The sequence below is a fragment of the Bos indicus genome, chromosome 5 (assembly GCF_029378745.1).
Source record: "Bos indicus isolate NIAB-ARS_2022 breed Sahiwal x Tharparkar chromosome 5, NIAB-ARS_B.indTharparkar_mat_pri_1.0, whole genome shotgun sequence".
Lineage (NCBI taxonomy): Eukaryota > Metazoa > Chordata > Mammalia > Artiodactyla > Bovidae > Bos > Bos indicus.
In genome coordinates, this window is record NC_091764.1 from 35,587,662 (window position 1) to 35,609,938 (window position 22,277).

Here is a 22,277-nt window from a genome sequence, read left to right on the forward strand (position 1 = left end):
AGGAAATGGCAACCCACTCCAGTGTTCTTACCTGGAGAATCCCAGGGATGGGGGAGCCTGGTGGGCTGCCATCTATGGGGTTGCACAGAGTCGGACACGACTGAAGTGACTTAGCAGCAGCAGCATGCTCTTCTTTAAAAGTATTTTTCAGATTCTAATTTATATATGGTGAAATGCACAGACACTAGGTGTATGGCTCAGTGAGTCTGATAAATGTGTGTATCTATTTATCTCATATTTCATGCCTCTAGGAACTCCAGCATTTCTCATGTAAAACAAATTCAAGCAGCATAGTCCCTCTTTCCAGGTGATCCCTGCCACTCCCCTCTGCCACCTCCACTTTTGAGGAAACTCTGATCTCCATAACCATTGCTCAGTTTTTTTGTTCTCTTTTCTGTGTCTAGATTCTTTTTTTCGGCATAATGTTTAAGAGATTCATTCATGTAGTACATCTGAAATTTGTCTTTTAAAATTGTCATTGTATACGTATATCACAACTTGTTTTTACATTCTTTTGTTGGTAGATATCTGGTTTGTTTCATTTTTAGCTATTATTAAAGCTGCTGTGAAAATTCCTCTTCAAGTCTTTTTTGTATATGCACTTCCATTTTTGTTGGTAAATTGAAGGAGTGGAATTGCTGGCTCACAAGGCTGGTATATGTTTAACTTATTAAGAAACTATTCAACTGTTTTCCTAGCACTTGTATCATTTTGTATTCCCTCCAGCAATGTCTGAGCATCCCAGTTGCTCCATGATTTCTCTTAGCTGTAAGGGTGTTAATGAGTATATAGTGGTATCTCTGGCTTTAATTTACATTCCCTAAAGATGAATAATGCTAAGTACCTTTTCATGTGCTTATTGCTCATTCATATATCTTTAATGAAGTTTCTGTTCAGTTCTTTTACTTAATTTTATAGTATATATGTATGTATATATATGTGTATATGTATATATCTATATATATAGAGTCATTTCTATCATCTCTAGCTCAGCCGTTTTTTTTTCATTTTTAAAAAATTTATTTATTTTGTATTGAAGGGTAATTGCATTCCAGAATTTTGCTGTTTTCTGTCAAAACTCAACATGAATCAGCCATAGGTACGCATATATCCTTTCCCTTTTGGGCTTCCCTGGTGGCTCAGATGGTAAAGCGTCTGCCTGCAATGCGGGAGACCCAGGTTCGATCCCTGGGTTGGGAAGATCCCCTGGAGAAGGAAATGGCAACCCACTCCAGTACTTTTGCCTGGAAAATTTCGTGGACTGAGGAGCCTGGTCCATGGGGTCGCAAAGAGTCGACTTCACTGAGTGACTTCACTTTCACTTTGAAACTCCCTCTCATCTCCCTCCCCACCCCACCCCTCTAGGTTGATACAGAGCCCCTGTTTGAGTTGCCTGAGCCATACAGCAAATTCCCGTTGGCTATGTATTTTACATATGGTAATGTAAGTTTCTGTGTTACTCTTTCCATACATCTCACCCTCTCCTTCCCTCTCCTCATGTCCATAAGTCTTTTCTCTATGTCTGTTTCTCCATTGCTGCCCTGTAAATAAGTTCTTCAGTACCATTTTTCTAATGAAATCTTTTGATGAGCATGTTTTGATTTCCTAAGGTAGCTGTAACAAATTACCATACACTTTGGGGCTTAAAACAGTAGACATTTATCCTCTCAGATTTCTGTAGGCCAGAAGTCTGAAATCATGATTTTAGCAAAACTCCCTCTGAAGAATCCTTTTTTGCCTCTTCCTACTTTCTGGTAGCCTTCAGCAATCCTTGCTATTCTTTGGCTAGTACCTGCAGTATTCCAGTTGCTACATCTGTCTTCACGCTGCCTGCTTCTTTCTCTGTGTGTCTGTGTTTTTGTGTCTCCATGAGTTACATGGCCTTTTTATAAAAATATCAGTCCTTGGATTTAGACTCTTCCTAAATCTTAAGGTATGATCTGATCTTAACTAAGTCCAATAAGGACTCTGAAGTTCTAGTGAACAAGTCATGGGGAGACACTATTCAAGATAATAGACTTGTCTATTTATTTTCTTAATGAAATCTTTTGTTAAACAGAAGTTTTTCACTTTGATGAAATCCAGCTTATCTGTTTTTTTTTTTTTTTTTAATTGCTGATGCTTTCTGTGCTCTGTATAATAAATCTTTGTAACTCAAGTTCTAAAAAGATATCCTCTTGTGTTTTCTACCAGAAGTTTTGTACTTTTTAATTTTACATTGAGGTCTATCATGCCTTTTGAATTTCTTTTTGTTTTTATAGCATGAGAAGGAATTCAAGGATTATTTTCTTTTACATATGGACATCAAATTTTTTCAGCATGATTTATTGAAAACATTATCTTTTGCACTTTGAATTTCTTTGTCAAATTTGCTTTGTCAAAATGTATTGAACAGACCTCTTTTTCTAGACTCTCTGAGCTATTCTTGTATCACACTGTCCTGATTACCCTGCATTTAATGGTAAGTGTTGAAATCTGTTAGTGTAAGCCTTCCATTTTCTTTCTTCGCTCCCCTCCTCTTTGCTTTTGTCAAATTTTATTGAACAGACCTCTTTTTCTAGACTCTCTGAGCTATTCTTGTATCACACTGTCCTGATTACTCTGCATTTAATGGTAAGTGTTGAAATCTGGTAGTGTAAGCCTTCCATTTTCTTTCTTCGCTCCCCTCATCTTTTTCAGAATTGTTTGACTATTGCAGACTTTTGCACTTTCTTTTAAAGAGTACTGAGTTTTTTTTGTTTTTTTTTTTTATCAGGCAGATACTGGAGGATTATCATTTTTCTGTTAAGGTTTAGTTTTAAGATTTGTTAAGATGGCTCTAGAGTGGCCATTACTTTATAACTAGAGTGGTTCCACTTACAAGGCATGACCTTTCTGGCTTGTATTCTCTTGGAGTTTCACTCTGGATGGTCATAATCCCAGGCTTGTGTATGACCTCTGTACTCTATCTGGCTCCTACTCCGCTGGAGCTGGTCTCTGCTGATCTCTTACAGTCTGGCTCAGTGTGTGCACAGCTTAGTAACTGGCCCAAGTTGATTCTTGGGAACCATATGCAGATTCCTGGAGCTCTTCCCCTGCATGCACATCTATTTTCTACCGCTGTATGGTGAAAACTGTGGCTGTGTCTTTGAGGCCATTTGTTTCCCTATGTTTGTGCCTCAGCTAGGAGGGTACATTTAAGCATAAAGCCAAGGTTACCTTCTTGCAAGGATCACAGTATCGTGGTATCTGTTGTCCAGTGACCAAAAATAGTTGCTTTCTCCGTTTTTTTCTAATATTAATTATAGTTTTACATAGAAGTGGTTAAGTCTGATAGCCATTTCTGCATTGTGGCTGAGACAAGAAGCATGCACTATCCTTTTGGAAACTGTATTACCAGTCAGATTCTTGATGATATCTATTTTTAAAGGATTCAATCTATAGAAAATTGAGGCAAGGTTCATGATATAGAAGTAAAGATGTGGAAAGACCACGGGGTGCACTTAAAGAAGTTTGGTTACTCCTGGCAATCACAGAGATTGCAATCATTTTGAAATATCATACCACAAAGCCTGCCTATTTCTGCTTTCTTCTATCCATTATACTTTTTGCTAATAGATTTCTGAGGCATTGTCCAGTGTACAGGTGTCCACTGGTGTATTTGTTTTAAACTGTTGAATTTTAATAAAATTATTATGATTTTCTCCCAATAGGTAGTTATGCCACCAACAAAACACTGCTTTCAGGAAAAAAAAATCAAGCCTAGGGGTCTGCCTGCTCTTAGTGTTTTGCAAAACTACTTGTTATCTCCTCAAATTCAGACACAAACAACTGCCTTAGAAAGACATTTTTAGCATTTTAAAAGATATATTTTCCATGTATTTGACCTATTCCTGCCTTGGCAGAAAGGAAGGAAAATGAATTGCTGCAGTTACTGTAGCACCTTTAACTTATTCATAATACAATTTTAGAGATCTATAAAAAAGTGGTTGAAATTCATGTTGGTCAGGTAACCTTTATGACTCATTGCTTAGTTATGGTTAAGAGCAGATACAATATTATTATGCCATTTAGAAAAGAAGATAAAGAGCCTTGTTTAGGAAAATAAATTTCAACATCAAAACAATAGGTATGCATTTTGAACCTAATGTGGGCCAGTTTGGATTTTAACTTTTGTGTGTGGAAGAGACATTCATTATTTAAAAAAGCTCACTATATACAATGACTAGGATGATTTAGTCAGTATTCCTCAACCATTTGTATTGTATAAACCTTTTCCAAAGGAAAAAAATTCTTTCTGACTCCCATTATGTATGTAAATTATTTGTATTATATTGTTCCTTAAATTTATGTAAATATAAAATAAAGTATAAATTCTTTGTGCTAATAGCACATATACTAGTTTTAATCAAAACATATTTAAAATTTAAATGCAAACAAAGCTGTAAATTCAAATTAACAACATTAGTTTCACACGATAGGTGATGTTTTACTGAAAAGCTTAAATTGTTTACAACATAAATGTGGCAGTGACTGCTATGATGCGGTTCTTTTAAGCCCTCAACTGTCTCATCACTTTGCTGTGAATACTGCAAAACCTTTCTTGGTATTTATCCAGTATTGTAATTTGATCATCTCTTGACCTGAAAGCAATCATGTGTGTGTGTTATTTACCTGTATCATTTTATATTTGTCTCTGTCAATTATAATAGTACTGTTGGGGTCAATGTAGTTAAAAACAAAAATATTAAGGCAGTCACTGAAATTTGATGAGAGTGCTCAAGAAGGTGGCTTTCCAGATGTGCAAGAGTGTATTAATACTAACGTTAATTTTTGTATCAAAACAAGTCACAAAACGATACAATTCTTACAGGTAACTTATGGACTCTTAAGAAATCATCCATGCACATACAATTAATAAACCGTCTTGTAGAATGTATTTGAAGAGGCAAAGCTTAGATGCAGGGAGATTAGAAGAATACTGCAGTAGTCTAGAATTGGGGTATCGGGAGCTTGAACTTGAGTGGAAGTAGTGGAAATGAAAGAGTTAATGGGTGGTGACTGGTCACTGGCCCCAAAATTCCAGTTTGTTTGAAAGATTTTTTTAATTCATGTAGCCATTCATTTCTTCATTTGGTGATTCATCACTGAGGAGACTGTCTTCTGTGATGACTAAAACATCTTATTTTTGTCATCTATCATTTCCTCATAAGATTATTGAGTATGATCTTGGTACATGAGTTCTTGGTAAATGAAGATTATTATTAATCCACTCACAATTATTGAGGTTGAATTTTAAATTAAAATTAAGTTTTAATTTATCAATATAGTTTTAAATTGTGTCAGGAAGTAGATTAAATTGGGGTAGATAAAGCCTGAGTACTGTTGGCAAGGTGTTCAGAGTGTAGTGAAGGACACTAATGTGGAATCAAGTAGTTTTCAGTCGCTCAGTCATGTCTGACTCTTTGTGACCCCGTGGACTGCAGCACACTAGGCTTCCCTGTCCATCACCAACTCCCAGAGCTTTCTCAAACTTATGTCCATTGAGTTGGTGATGCCATCCAACCATCTTTCCTCTGTTGTCCCCTTTTCCTCCTGCCTTAATCTTTCCCAGCATCAGGATCTTTTCCATTGAGTCAGTTCTTTGCATTAGGTGGCCAAAATATTAGAGCTTCAGCCTGAGCATCAGTCCTTCCAATGAATATTCAGGACTGATTTTCTTTAGGATTGACTGGTTTGATCTCCTTGTAGTTCAAAGGACTTTCAAGAGTCTTCTCCATCACCACAGTTCAAAAGCATCAATCAAGTAAATACCCTGCAATCTGCTAAGCTTTGTGGTTCTGAACTCTACAGCTGTCAGTGGACTGGCACTCTGAGGAATAAATCAGCACCTCTGCCAACTCTAGTGGGATCTTCAGGAGCAGGGTGCTTGATTAAGCTGGAACTCGGAAAGCATTTAGGTGTTTGTATGACAGACCGACAAGGCAAGGAAGGACATTCTAGGCTGACACACAGCATTTGCAAAGATATAGGGAGTTCAAGAGCATGTGTACTTGGAGGCACGCAAGTGGTTCAATATGGTCAGACTGTGACACACACATGGGAGTGTGGGCTGGGATGCAGTTGGAAAGGTGGTGACAATAAGGCAGTGGTGAATTCCGAGAATCCGAATGGAAACCTGACCTGTGGCATCTGTCTTGCAAGTGATGCCATTTGTTATGGGAGGAGCTGAGAAAGCCAGGGTTAACCAATGCAGCCAAGCCCAGTTGCCAGGTGCTGAGTAAGTGCAAAGTTGCTTCAGTTGTATCTGACTCTTTGCGACCCCATGGACTGTAGCCGGCTAGGCTCCTCTGTCCATGGGATTCTCCAGGCAAAGATACTAGAGTGGGTTGCTATTTCCTCCTCCAGGGGATCTTCCTGACCCAGGGGTTCAATCCTGGAAGGCAGCCGAATCTGTGTCCCCAGATGTCAGGCAAATCATGTCATCCTGGGCAAGAAGAGCAGAAATAGTATGGTCCTTTTCAGTGGAGTCATTAAACAAACTTTTCACCGTGATCAGAGTCCTGACAGCACACTGAAGTAATGATAGTTTTCAAGTGAAAAATTCATTAAGTTGTGTTAGAAGTTTGAAAAATCATCCAAGAATGGAAAGAACTTTGAAATATTAAGAGATTATTACCAGTAGAGAAAATACACAGAAAATACAGTACCAGAAAATACACATTTTGTATTAGTATTTCTGGATGGAACTGAAACACCTTTTGGAAAGCATTTATGTTTTGATATTACTCAGTATTCACATCTTGCTATCATACTTAAGATAATATAGAATTTTTTTGGCTTTACATACTAGTACTCCTGTTCTTCATCAATATTTATGAAGAGAAATCTTCAGTTCAGTTCAGTCCCTCAGTCGTGTCCAGCTCTGTTTGCGACCCCATGAACTATAGCATACCAGGCTTCCCTGTCCATCACCAACTCCCAGAGCTTATGAAACTCGTGTCCATCAAGTCAGTAATGCCATCCAACAGTCTTACCTCTGTTGTCCCCTTCTCTTCCTGCCTTCAATCTTTGCCAGCATCAGGGTCTTTTCCAATGAGTCAGTTCTTCCTATCAGGTGGCCAAAGTATTGGCGTTTCAGCTGCAGCATCAGTCATTCCAATGAATATTCAGGACTGATTTCCTTCAGAATGGACTGGTTGGAGCTCCTTGCAGTCCAAGGGACTCTCAAGAGGCTTCTCCAACACAACAGTTCAAAAGCATCAATTTTTCGGCACTCAGCTTTCTTTATAGTCCAACTCTCACATTCATACATGACTATAGGAAAAACCATAGCTTTGACTAGATGAACCTTTGTCGGCAAAGTAATGTCTCTGCTTTTTAACTTGCTATCTAGGTTGGTCATAGCTTTTCTTCCAAGGAGCAAGAGTCTTTCAATTTCATGGCTGCAAACACCATCTGCAGTGATTTTGGAGCCCCCCAAAATAAAAGTCTCTCACTGTCCATTGTTTCCCCATCTATTTGCCACGAAGTGATGGGACCAGATGCCATAATCTTCGTTTTCTGAATGTTGAGTTTGAAGCCAACTTTTTAACTCTCCTCTTTCACTTTCATCAAGAGGCTTTTTAGTTCTTCTTCGCTTTCTGCCATATGGGTGGTGTCGTCTGCATATCTGAGCTTATTGATATTTCTCCCGGCAATCTTGATTTGAGCTGGTGCTTCATACATTTTGCATGATGTATTCTGCATATAAGTTAAATAAGCAAGGTGACAATATATAGCCTTGACATACTCCTTTCCCAATTTGCAATGAGTCTGTTGTTCCATGTCTGTTTCTAACTATTGCTTCTTGACCTGCATACAGATTTCTTAGGAGGCAGGTAAGGTGGTCTGGTATTCCCATCTCTTGAAGAATTTCCCACAGTTTGTTGTGATCCACACAGTCAAAGGCTTTGGCGTAGTCAATAAAGCAGAAGTTAATAAAGCAAAATCTTATGGTCACTTAAAAGCATTGATCTGGGTGATCGTTGCAAATAATTCTGTTTTTATGACATGTTGCATATCATTTATATATAATTTATCATCTTTGTTTTCTTCTAATACAGTTTTCATTTTCTTTAGTACCATCGTTATGTATAAGTAACATGAAAACATAAACACAGACTGTTTTTTTCTAATTATGACTATAGTGCCTTAGTTGTCTTTAAAATGTTTGTTCATAGTTACCAAGGTTACCAAAGGGACACATAAATATTCTTCAGAAATGTAGTTAATACAGTGGTACAGAATAACCCTTCCCAGATGGTAGAAAAGAATAAGAGAAAAATTTTACAAAGATCATGATGAGAACAGGAAGTAATGTAATATAAATTCACTCCTGTGGCACAGATTGAAGTGTGTGTGGGGAGGTGTGGGAGATGCACAAAATTAAATTCTCTCATCACACTCTGAAAATTGCCATCTTGCAGTCATCAAGTCCTCCTCCTTCTCAGATGTTGAAGCTCTGCTCTCAGACCAGCAGAAGAAAATTTCATAGTTCAACATATTCCCACTTAGTTGATGAACTCACTTACAATTGTGGCTGCTAAAAGCTGTTGATGTGCATGTGAAATGACTGTTCATATCTACATCTGTTAGAGAAGTGTTTTATTCTTCCCGGGACTTTTCTGTCATGCATAGTGTAGTAAAAGTGTAAGTATTTTAGTTCTGCTAGAAGAGTTGTAGATGTGTCCCTGTATCTGGCATTGAGGCTTGATTGTCTATTTATTCCAATTTATATATCAGTTTACACACATCAGTTTGAATTATTTGAATACCAAAGTGTGTGTGGTATTAATTGGGCACTTACTGTATGCCAAGCACTGTTCTAAGTGGTAAATGTGTATGTGTGTATATATGTATATATCTATATCTATCTCTCTATATATATGGACTAATCCTGACAATGACTCCATGTACTATTATTATTATTCCCATTTTATAGATAGGGATAATAGATGGGAGCCAAAGTAACTGAGGCCCAGAGAGGTTAAATAGTTTGATTAAGCTAGAAAATGATGGCAATAGCATAGACATTCAGTATACACTCACTACAGAGTGCACTCACATATTCAAAAATGCTTGTTCAAAATATATGTCCATTTGTGCTGTGAAAGATTGGTACTCACAATTTGTAATTTCCTGTGTAATTCATATTGACATTACTTACAAAAAACGTTTTTCCCAACGAGTGGTCATTGTTGGGTTTTCAATATAGTCAATGACATGAATGTTCTTACTGACCTTTCAAGGTGTGCTCCACTGACATAATTTCAGACATGCTTTGTGCTTTGGGGAGTACCAGGATACCAAATTCTGGTACTGTATTATCAGTGGGTTTTATTACCTTTATTAAAGAATAGTTCATCCTACATATTCTGGATACTAAAGACAGGTAGAAAGATTTGATATTAAATGCTTTGGACTTCACTTTCTAGATAAATTTTTGAAATGAGAGAGAGAGAGAAACTCTGTGGGTTGAGGTTTGCTCCTGTTGTCTTAGAGTGGAGGCTTCTGTGAAGAGCACTGACAGCATTACAATCAAGTTACCTACCCCCTGCGCAGGTTTCACAAAGGCCATCTTCCTCTTGGAGCTCACATCTTTTGGAAACTATTCCCCACTGATTTATGCCTCTACTTCAAGATGATTTTAGGATATTGTAATAAAACTGGCACAGTATAAGTCCTTAATGCTGAATAACAATCTGAATTGATTTAATGTAGACAATCTAATCTGTTTAGTTCTGTAAGAAACACTGAAATTCTCAAAAATAGGACAGACAAGTCAGGACCTTAAACCATCAGAAAACCAAAATGTAGTTCTAGTCCTCCAGAAATATTTGAAACAGTATCTAGAATGTGAATCAACTTGTTAAGAAACACACTTCAGGTTATTCTTCTGCAGTGTTTGGTTTCAAGGCAGCCATCCAGATGCACAGCGATGGCGATCATGAGATGAGATGGTTTGAGAAAGTGTCCACAGGACATCTGGCTCCTAATAAGCAGTCACTAGATGCTAGCTTGTGTGCTCGATGGGCAGCTGTGATGGAGAGATTAAGGGTGTTCTCTTGTGGATAACCTGAGTTCAAATCCTGGAAGAATCATCTATCAGCTAGAAATCCTAAACAGTGGTTCTCAACCAGGGACAGCTTTGTCCCCCATGGCACATTTGGCAATGTCTAGAGACATTTTGGGTTGTCACCCTTCAGGGTGGGCTTCTATTGGAGGCCAGAGATACTGCTAAGCATCACACAGTGCTCTGAACAGCCTTCTCCTTGCCCCCTCCCCCCCCACCCCCGCCTCCCGTGAAAGAATCATCTGGTTTGAAATGTGAATAGCACTGAAGTTGAGGAGCCCCAGCCTAGAACAAGTAACATTGTCTCTCTAAATAAGGACAATAATAGTGCCTCCTTAGCAAATACAAAGAAAGGACTTAGGAAAGTGTCTCACCTACAAAGCACATCAGAAATACTAACTCTTGTTATTCTTTAAACAGTTATTTGTAGGAGATTCACTGTGTGTCAGGCACTAGCCTAGGTGCTAGGTGTACAGTTGAATTGGAAGGATAACAGTCCCGGTCCCTCCCCTCGAGGGGCTTGCTGTTTCTGGCTTCAGGGGTTACTGCAGAGATGACACCCCTCCTTAGGGGCAGCAGCATCTATCCCTGTTGGGGCCACCTTGTGCTCTCTGTGCCTCCCTCGTCTTGAAGTACAAGCTCCTTCTTCATCTCTTTATAAAAATCTCTCATTTAGAAGAATCCACCAAAAGCAGAAAAATATTAGCCCCAGCTTTCTCCTTCCACTCATCTGAATTTGAGCATCACAAACTCACCTGATCCACATGCAGACACCGTCAGTATCTCCAAGCATCTTTTGCCAGTGAGGAAGACTTTCATGCCAGTGGCTCTCACTTAGAGAATGCTCTTCACTCTGGGACTACTTCTCTTCCTTCTTTATGGCTTTGGATATCTTAGTCTTTCTCCATCAATGTTGGGACCCTTGAGTTTCTTCTCTCACCTCCTTCCATTATCTGCTCAGTGCTGCCAGCAGCACCGCAGGCTTCTGCCCTTGCTCCTGTAACTTTGTGTGACTCAGGGAGGGAGCGTTTCCATTCCCTTTACAGGTGTTGTTTAGGGAGGAGACATTCTTAGGTCCTAAGTGTGAAGATTAAATGTGATTTAATCTGGAGGCCAAGCTGTAAAGAGTGGTCTGTGTCAGCACATGTAGGCTGGGGTAACTGAGGCTTTGTATGCCACCATTCCCAGTTCCTGAGTCAGTTCTGACCAGGACAGAGAGTTTATGGGGACCTCACCCCACTAGTGTGGGGGTACAACCCATTCGAATTCACCGTGCCAATGCCTGGAGCCTGGTGTTGTGCAGCCATATGCCTGCAAAGTCATGCCTCCTCCTTACGTCCCACTCTGCTGGTCTAGTTCATATAACTGGGCCTCTGCTTTGGTTTTGTCTTAGCCCCACAGCTCTCTGAGTAACACAGTGTCCCTGCAAAGGCTGATCACAGAACCATGATCTGTTCCTGACCACCTGACAAGACTTTCCATTCCCACCTCCCTCCCTCCCACACGCCTTATGCTTCAGCGGTATAAAACACTGGCAGGTCCATGAAGGATCTGTGCTTCTGTGTATCACGTGCTTTGTACAGATTGCTTCCTCTGCCTGGATTGCCTGACTTGAGCCGAGCCAGAATTCCTGTTTACTTCTTTGACTGTTAGGGATTGAACTGTTGGCTCCCTTCTTCAGGATCTAGTCTGCAGCTTGCTCAGTTATTCCATCCCTCTACTTCATTTTGGCTTTCATATTTCTCCCTTGCCCATTGAGGTGCCAGGTGTTCTGAGTTCAGCCTCCTGGATTTATGAAACCAGAATTTACTGGATTTAAATCAGCCACAGCATACTGCAGTAGGTTGAGTCTTTTCAGGACCTAGCCATCATGTGAAGTATTGCTTCTGAGTGAAAATGCAGGCCAAAGTCCTAAAAACTGATGGATCAATGATGTTTTAGAAATAGCAACATTTATAAATTGTAGATTGACCAGAGCAAAAATGTGTGTGAACTTATATACACAACACACATGAACACATACTATTTATCTTTGGCACTTATGCTCATACTTTATGAAATAAGAGAGAAAAATGAAATAAGAATACTAAAAATAAGAATTCAGAATAAAAAGAAAATTAAAGTATATTTCTAGTGAATGAATGTGAAGTTGTGTAGATAAGGGAGAGAAGGTATGCAAATGAGGAAAATGTGAGTGAATCATTTGCTGTTGATATTTAAATAGGAAATATTACTGTTGATGTTTGGGCTTAATTTCCTAAATTGGAAATATATCTTTGGAATATATGGACAGGCATATCTAAATGTGGCATTAAGGTGGAAATACCCATTTTATCTTCCAAATGCTAGAAAGAAAACAATTTTGTGGAACTAGAATATAAACAAAGAGGAATAAATATATGACATAGGGTAACATTCAAATAGGAAATTCTGGAATGAAAAGAAGCAGCTTGTTTTAGGTTATACTCAGATATTGGGGTTTCAAAAGAATTTCAAACTCTAGCAATTTTCCTAACTTGGACTAATAAGACTGGTACTTATAACAGTATGGGCCACGCCTCTCAGGACCTCTGCGTAAAGCCGAGTGCGCTGCCAGTTGTCTTTGCCTGGGTAGCAGGCATTGCCTGGGGCTGCACAGTGAGCTCAGGGTTGTATGCCTTGCTTCAGTGGGGAATTAAGAGGGGATGGGAGTGACACTCTCACTCAGCCAAGGTGGGTATGTTGTTTTATCTTGCAGACCTTGAAAAGGAAAATTAATTCAACTCTTTTCAACAAGTATTTTTCAGACTCTTTCTCTCTGTCTTGGACTATAATCGCCAGTAGTTAGAAATTGAAGAGAACTAAAAGGTGCAGTTGTTGCCCTCAAGGAGATAAAACCAGTTTTTCTGAGGATGTAAGACTGGCATATAAAGGAATTAGACAGGAAACAGAGAAAGATATAAGAGAGCAAAAGCGCTACACTGAAAAACAATGAAAAAGTCCATAATAAACAATCAGAGCTCTAGACTACCATGAAAGCAAAAGAACTGTCAAGAAGGCAGGATGTGACATGTTAAATCCTGATTTCTATATAAATCCAGGATAATTCTGATGCCTGGTTCTCCTCTCTTTTAAAGGGTGTAAAATGTAGTGAGGAAGCTATCTGTAGACCATTGTGTAGACGTTTTGCCTGAATAGTTTTTTTCATAAGAAAGAAAACCAAGAACATTAATTTATCAAAATGTTCTGAACATTTTGTGTAGGTCAACTCACAACTATCCCAAAACTGACGGTGGAGCTGAGGGAAGACAGGTCCAGTGCTTTCATTTGGTTCTAGAAGGTGTTTTTTGCCATTCAATTAGAAATTGTTTCCTCTGACATTCTGGAAATTGGTGACGTTTCTAAGAAAGTCTCAAGCCACAGTGTAATCACGTGAGGGGGAGGTATTGTACCTCTCATTAACTGAGACCCTCTATTACTCCTTTTTCTAGGAACATGCTCATCTCAGTGCTACAAAAGACTGAGTTCTTTTCATAAATCTAGATTCCCTCTCCATACTTGCCAGTTTATATTCCAAGGGGAAAGGAGAGAGTCTTTGGTTTTAATATATAGCAATATAAAATATTACTGTAAATTTTTTTTACATTTGTTTGGGTTATCATCTGTTCTACATTTTAAATAATAAGTATTAACCTAAGTGCAATGCAAAGGAATATTTGAAGGCAAAATAAATCTCTAACTTCTACTTAGTTATTTGAGCAAACAACAAACACTGTTTTGAAAAGGCATAGAAGTAGATGGGAAAATCATCAGTGAACAAGACAATTGTCCACATATGTATTTTCTACATGAACTGTGCCAAGAAGGAGAATTACAAAGTTGATCCCTGCACTCAGGAAGCCTGTCACAGAGTGAAGGACAACAGGATATGCCCCCAATATAGATATTAACAGCAGTGATGAAAGCGAGTTAATGGGAATTTTCTCCCCCTTTTTTGATTCTATAGCATCTAGACCTGCTCTAATTAAGCAGATCATTACATTTTTTTGGTCTTACATTCTCAACATAAGTATAACTAAAGATATAAAATAATTTCTTTTTTAAAAAATTATTGTAGTTGATTTATAATGTTGTGTTAATTTCTGCTGTACAGCATAGTGACTCAATTATTCATATATCTTTTCATATTCTTTCCCATTGTGGTTTATCACAGGATATTGAATGTGGTTGCCTGTGCTGCACAGTAGAACCTTGTTGTCTATCCATCCTACATATAATAGTTTGCATCTGTTAATCTCAAACTCCCAATCTATCCCTCCCCTATCCTCCCTGTCCTTTGGCAACCACAAGTCTATTCTCTATGTCTGTGAGTCTCTTCCTGTTTCATTGATAAGTTCATTTGTGTCATATTTAAGATTGCACATGTAAGTGATATCATATGGTAGATGTCTTTTTCTAGTTTATTTCACTTAGTATGGTAATCTCTAGGCCCACCCACATTTCTGCGAATGGTATTATTTTATTCTAAAAGAATTGCTGTTTATCTAAGGGAAATTTTATCTACATTTGTTGCTCCTAGGGTTTAGTAAACTGTGGCCCTGTGGGCCAAATTTGGGGCATGTTTTTTATATGACCTTTTGAGCTAAAAGGGCTTCCCTGATGGCTCAGATGGTAAAGAATCCACCTGCAATGCAGGAGACCTCGGTTTGATCTGGAGAAGCACATGGCAACCCACTCCAATATTCTTACCTGGAGAATTCCATGGACAGAAGAGCCTGGTAGGTTACAGTCCACAGAGTTGCAAAGAATCAGACACAGTTAGACAGTGATTAACATTTCACTTTTTGAGCTAGGAATGGTTTTTTAAATTTTTGTGTGCTCAGTCTCTCAGTTGTGTTCAACTCTACATGACTCCCTGGAATGTACCCTATCAGGGTCCTCTGTCCATGGAATTCTCCCAGCAAGAATATTGGAGTGGGTTGCCATTTCCTCCTCCAGGGGATCTTCTGGACACAGAGACTAAACCCGCATCTCTTGTGTCTCTGGCATTGGCAGGTGGAGTCTTTACCACTGAGCCACCTGAGAAGCCATTTAAAATTTTTATTTTATTTAGTTTTTTTCTTATTAATACAGTATTTATTTGTCTTCCTTCTGTCAAGCTCTGAGCCAACCACTTTCCCCAGGTTGCCTGGGGAGGTACAGGAAAAGAAAAATACAGGGCAGATGAGACACGGGAGAGCTATGGGAGGTGGAAACGGCTCCTTCACACGGCAAAGAGGATGAGAAAGGCCACCATCAGGCAAAAGAGCCCCATGGCCTCCGAGAGGGCAAAGCCCAGAATGGCATAGGAGAAGAGCTGCTGCTTCAGAGAAGGGTTCCTGGCATAACCAATGATGAGACTCCCAAACACGGTCCCAATTCCAGCTCCAGAGCCAGCCACCCCTACTGTGGCAGCCCCAGCTCCAATGAACTTGGCTGCTGTGTCAATGTCCCTTGAGATGGCACTGGTTTGGAAGCTGCGGCTAGGAGTAAGTGAGGTGGTCAGGGGACGGGGAACTACTGCCAAGCTGCTGTGGCTCTCATCCGTCAGTGTCTCCGGACGTCTTACCACCACTGCAGACAGTGATCGGCTCAATAGTGTAGAGGTTCTCCTGATCAAGGAGGGGGTGGAGACGAACTTGGCGCAAGTGTACATTTTCAGGGGATGAAGGGCTGCAGCAGGAGAGCTGCTCCCAGTGCAGAGAAGACAGAGAGGGGTGGGGAGGGGGTGGGCCATTTAAAATTTTTAAATGATTGTAAACATAAATATTGGAGAAGGAAATAGCAACCCACTCCAGTATTCTTGCCTAGAGAATCCCAGGGATAGGGGAGTCTGGTGGGCTGCCATCTATTGGGTAGCACAGAGTCAGACACGACTGAAGCGACTTAGCAGCAGCAAACATAAATATGAATATAAAAGAGTGTGTAACAAGAGATGTATGTGACCTGCAGAGCTTAAAATATTTACTGTCTGGCCATATACAGAAAATTTTGCTGATGCTTGTTTTATTTACTTTGTTTTTAATTGAGTTATAATTAACACACATATTATATTTGCTTCAGGTATACAGAATAATGATTTGATGTTTTTATGCATTATGAAATAATCGCCACCTTTAAGACCAGTTATCATTCATCACCAAAGTTAACTTTAATTTTGACAATGGTGGTGGTTTAGTCGCTAGGTTGTGTCTGACTCTTGTGACCCTGTAAAACTATCTTAGCGATCCCTATTCTTTATTCTTGTCAATTAATAGGTTCAATTGAATGTTGGAGATACATAATAAAAATCTCATCTTGTATGTTTCTTCCTTCTTTTTACACTAATAAATCTACTAAGCCAATCTAAAACTAACATGCTGCTGTGCTGCGCTTAGTTGCTCAGTTTTGTCTGACTCTTTGTGACTCCATGGACTATAGCCTGCCAGGCTCTTCTGTCCATGGGGATTCTCCAGGCAAGAATACTGGAGCAGGTTGCCATTCCTTCTCTAGGGCATCTTCGCAACCCAGGAACCTTGGTCTCCTGCATTGCAGGCAGATTCTTTACCAACTAGGCTATGAGGGAAACCCATAATTGACTATATTCCCTATGTATACTTTATATCCCTGTGACTTATTTATTTTGTAACTGAGAGTTTGTACCTCTTAATTCCCTTCGCCTGTTTCGTCCATTCCCTTTGGGTAACCACAGATTTATTCTCTGTATCTGTGAGTCTCTTCTGTTTTGTTTTGTTTTTCAGATTTCACATATAAGTGAAATCATATGATATTTGTCTTTCTCTGTATGAATTATTTCGCTTAATATAATACTTTCCATGTCTATCCATATTGCTGCAAATGGGAATATTTCAAATTTATAGATGATGGAAAGGAAGAATGAAGAATTAAAAATTCTTTTTATTTTATGGCTGAGTAAATATTCCATTGTATATATGTACCACATCTTTTTCCATTCATCTATTGATGGACATTTAGATTGCTTCCATATCTTGGCTATTGTAACTGGTACTGCAATGAACATACGGATATATATATATATATATATATATATATATATATATATGTATAGTGAAAGTGAAGTCGCTCAATTGTGTCCGACTCTTTGCGACCCCATGGACTGCAGCCTTCCAGGCTCCTCCGTCCATGGGACTTTCCAAGCAAGAGTACTGGAGTGGGGTGCCATTGCCTTCTCCAATATATATGTATACACACATACATATGTAGTTTTTCAATTTATGCTTTTGTTTTCTCTCCTTAAATATCTGGAAGTAGAATTTCTGGATCATATGATAGTTCTAGTTTGAATTTTTTGAGGAGACTTCATACTGTTTTCCAGAATGTGTGCATCAATTTACATTCCCACCAACAGTGCATGAGAGTCCCCTTTTCTCCACATTCCTACCAACACTTGTTCCTTGTTTTTTTGATACCAGCCATTTTGACAGATGTGAGGTAGGGCTACATCAGAGCAGAAAGCTTTTCCAAAACAAAAAAATCCATGAACAAAATGAAAGGCAGTCTACTGAATGGGAGAGGATATTTGCAAACAATGTATCTAGTAAGGAGTTGATATCCAAAATATATAAAGAACCCATAAAATTAAAAAAGCAACCCAATTAAAAATAGGCAGAGGACTTCAATTGGCATTTTTTTAAAAATTATTTTAACTGGAGGATATTTACGTTTTGAAAGAAGACATCCAGATATACAGAAGGCAGATGGAAAGGTACTCAATATCAGTAATTATCAGAGATGTGCAAACTGAAACCAAAATGAGATGCCACCTCACATTTGCTGATACTTGTTTTAAAGAATGACTCTTCAAGGAGCATCTGAGGAAACTTGGAGAGATGTATTACCTAGGAAACAGGCTAATAAGCTGCTGTAACAGAGACACCTCAAATGTAGTGTTTAATAAAGGAAGAAGTTATTTTTCTCTCACCTTAGCAGGCTAGAGGCAGGCCATTGCTTTCTCGGATGATGGGTATCTTTGCCATGTGAGATTATTCAGGGTCCCACAACGCACTTGTCCTCATTGAAGAACTTCACTTACTACTGCAGTATCCTGATTCCAGTCTGAGGGAAAGGAAAGTGGTGAGCAGTCGGTCTCCTTTTTAATATTAAAATCTGGATCATAGCACGTATCACTTCTACTCCTTTTTGCCAGATCGGAGTCACTTGGCCTCTTTAGCTGGAACATAGTTCCTAGCTGAACAGCCATGTGCCCAGATGAAAGTATGGAGTTTAATTGCTAAAAAGAAGACAATTATTGCTAATGGAGGAAAATGAGCAGTCTCTGCACAGTAGACAGTTCACTGTATTGAATTATTCCTGATCTTTGTTGCTGAATGCTCACTTCATAGCAAGTGCTCAATATATATTTATTGAATTAATTTAAGTGAGCCAGAAACTGGAGGCAATACTTAGCAAAGGAAGGAGCACTTAAGGAGAAACCCAAGTCTTGAAATGGGAGAGACCTAAGCTTGGTAAGATTAGATTTAAGGCTCCTGGAAATGAGTAGTGGAGATTAAGGTGAAGTTCAAAGATAACCTTAGACAGTGAGTGAATCTTCTGTGCTTTATCTAGGGATAGAATCCTCACTTAAATAGTGAGTGTAATTTATAAAAACTCATAGGAGCAGGAAAAACTCCAGGAGGATGATAAAATAGGATGGAGGAGGGTATGAGGATGAGTGGGAGTTGGAGTGGTATACAGTCTGCTAATGAGGAAAGTCCAGTAACCCCTACAGTTCAAAGGCAGGCAGGCATCATTTGATGGATCTAGCATTCTGACACTTTTTAACAGGATTCATCTATTCCTGAGGATTAGCAGAGAGAATTGGCAAGATCCTGTCTGAACATCAGAGCTTCAACCAAACAGATGGGTGTGCAGGACAGAATTTTGAGTTCTAGGCTAGAAAACTGAAGCAGTGGCTCAACTTTGTAGATTGAGCCAACATAGCAGGGCTGGGAAATGATTTATTTTAGAGGCTGTATAAATTCTCAGAGCTATTTTATTATTATTGAATCTCTGAGCAGTAAGACTTAATTCTGAGCTTCACTTTTAATTTTCTGGCTTAATTATCATAACTGGTTCAGAAATGGAGGGGAGATAGATACGGGGCCTGGGGAACAAGGACAGAGGTAGACTTAAGGGCTGGTGTCTGAGACTCTGGATTGAGAAACTGATTATGCTATGCCCTGTATCCTTTGGTACTTTATAATGCTGTTTTCTTTCTTGCAGTGAAAATAATAATCATAAAAGAGCACAGTTTCAATAGGGTGATAAATCATGATAACTGATATTTTGTTGTCTTGTTATTCTAAAGTAATTTGATTATTGTAATTAAAGAAGGATAAAAGCGGAGCAAATTCCCAAAATTGATGTCTCAGGTCAAATTGGCCTATTAGGTAGAAGATGAAATTGTGTATTTCAGCACTTCAGCTCTGCATAATTGATGGGGAACTGTATACTGTCTCTTTGGCTATTCAGCAAATATTCTGTTAGAATCTGCCTGTGCAATCTGAGGTTGCACCATTTATAAATTTCACATTTTATAGATGTAAAACTATCTTAGCGATCCCTATTCTTTATTCTTGTCAATTAATAGTTCAATTGAATGTTGAGGATACATAATAAAAATCTCATCTTGATCCTATGTTGTTTTTCTTTCTTTTTACATTAATAAATCTACTAAGCCAGCTAAACACTAACATATGTGTGGATAAAAAGATAGCCAGCTTTGTGAATGAACATATTGTTTTTTCTGTCTTATCCTTCTCACGGACTGTATGAATATTTGATGAGGCTTCAAATAAAATAAATGAATGACATATGGTTCACTTAAAAAACTGTTATATATATATATATTTCTTTTAAATTTCTAGTTACTCTTTTAATAGAAGAACTTACAAAGAGTAATTATATATGTATTAAAGATATAGCTAGGTACTATATATGAGATATCTTATAATAGAAAAGAGAGGTTACATAATCGATGAATTTATACACGTCACTGTTAAGGTGAGCATTTTGTTAATGTAAGCAACACCTCATTCATCCTAACTGTATCAATATAGGAAGGTGCAGTTGAGCCTCTTCACCTGTTAATGATCAATAGTAAGATCAATAAAAATTCATATATTCTCCTTTTTTAAAGAAATTCAAACATTTCACTTATTCAAGTTTATAATTACTTTAATCACAGCAAAAGCATGTTTTGTAAATCATGAAAGTCCATGAATTTAAGTTTCCTTATGTATTTAAGACATTGACTAATGATATTAGCTAAGACATTGTATACAGTTTGGGTTCAATTGTATATAATATTTTGGGCTACTTTAAATAAAGATGTAGCAAATTACTAATTCTCAGATCTACTACTTATGTTCAAATGATGTTGTTGAGACTACTATCCATAAGTAATGAGGCAGGATCAACAAAGCAGTGCAGCCAGTCTACTGAAGTTGTAAATGATGTCATCATTTTAATCATTGACATTGTCATTGTCATCAGTCATCATATTCTCTTCTATTTGCTTAGTATTTCTGTCTATTTGATCTTATTCTTGAGCAGTATTGCAACTGAGAGAAGAGATGATAAAGAGAAATACTGTTTTGGCTAATTTACCTTCTTAATTTTGCTGGTAACAAAACAGCTGCTAATTTCACTGGTGAAGTTCTGAGGGACTGGTAAACACTAGCTAAAAGTATTAATATGATTATAAACTCAAGCAGCAGTTTTCATGGAAGCCAGTTTTCAGAAAGTTGCTTGTTTCCATGGAATCAAAACAAACAAAAATAAAGTAACATTAATATCTTCTCTTATTTTAAACTTCAAAGTGTAGGGCTTCCCTCATAGCTCAATCAGTAAAGAATTTGCCTGCAATGCAGGAGACCTGGGTTTGATCCCTGGGTCGGGAAGATCCCCTGGAGAAGGAAATGGCAACCCACTCCAGTATTCTTGCCTGGAGAATCCCATGGACGGAGGACCCTGGCAGGCTATAGTACATGGAGTTGCAAGAGTCAGACACGACTTAGTGACTAAAGAGAGAGAGAGAATATCTTGTCTGGTGGCTGTTGTGTATATAATTTTAAGCTTCAAAGTGTAGAGATGTTTTCTTATTTTAACCCCTTTACACCTTGACTACATTTTGTTCTGCTTTAATAAAATTCTGATAATTTGCTTAAAGTCAATCATATAGTTGCTAAATCTAGTAGTAGAATCTGCTATTTGTTTTTGTTTCTTTGACTAGTTAGTGGATGCTTTTGTTTCTGATTTTTTATTATATGTATTTGTGTATGTCTATTTGTGTGTTGGGGCTTGCCAGGTGGTGCTGTGGTAAGGAATCTGCCTGCCAATGCAGGAGATGCAAGAGACTCGAGTTTAATCCCTAGGTCAGGAAATCCCCTAAAGTAGGAAATGGCAACCCACTCCAGTGTTCTTGCATGGAAAATTCCATGGACAGAGGAACCTGACCACTTACAGTCCATGGAACTGCAAAGTTGGACATGACTGAGCATGCACACAGGTATTCACAACACTAAGCCAACAAATCTTTTTGGTAAATAATATGTGAAGATATGTTTATTTTGCATTGAATCAAATTATAATTATCTGTGGATTTGAAATAAACTTTTGAGAGTGTTTTGGATTTAATGAAGGGATGTTTCCAAGTTGACCTCCCAAGAGTGTGTCTTTGTACTCCCCGAACCCGGCAATGTAAAGAAGCATGTAGATGTCTAAAGGGTGAGGATGTGGCATCCTTAGATGTGTGTTTGCTGATGAAAAAGTTGTGGATTACTCATACATTTTGATCAGTAACTTTTTGAGGAAAATTATCTTTTAAAAAACTTTAAAATTTAGTGCCATTACACCTCAGTTGTTTCAATATTAGCTGAGAGATTGTGTGATATGAGTAGTTTTATAGATCTGCAAATCCTAAATTGAGCCAAAGATCAAGAAAAATGTATTTGTTTATCTTCAGAATAAATTTTTTCATAAACGTTAACTTAAAATGAGGGTTTATCTACTTTGTAGAGTATGTATCAGCCATCATGGCCTGGGTTGGGATCCAAGTTCTGTCAACTGAATTTGGTAGGTTTGTTCCCATGTAATTGCCTAGAGTACTCTACTGGAGAAGGTTGTTGAGAGGACATGACCGCCA

General features: G+C 38.3%; 1 protein-coding gene, 1 non-coding gene and 1 pseudogene across 3 annotated transcripts in view; 2 read left to right on the top strand and 1 right to left on the bottom strand.

The window, feature by feature from the left end:
• The window catches only part of NELL2 (neural EGFL like 2), a 469,663-nt gene that overhangs the window by 111,218 nt on the left and 336,168 nt on the right, over positions 1-22,277 (top strand). The gene's annotated exons all lie outside the window — the stretch shown is intronic.
• On the top strand, positions 1,129-1,200 carry TRNAC-GCA (transfer RNA cysteine (anticodon GCA)). Its single transcript has one exon. It is a non-coding gene; the product is annotated as a tRNA-Cys (tRNA).
• LOC109559196 (ATP synthase F(0) complex subunit C2, mitochondrial pseudogene) lies at positions 15,187-15,834 on the bottom strand (annotated as a pseudogene).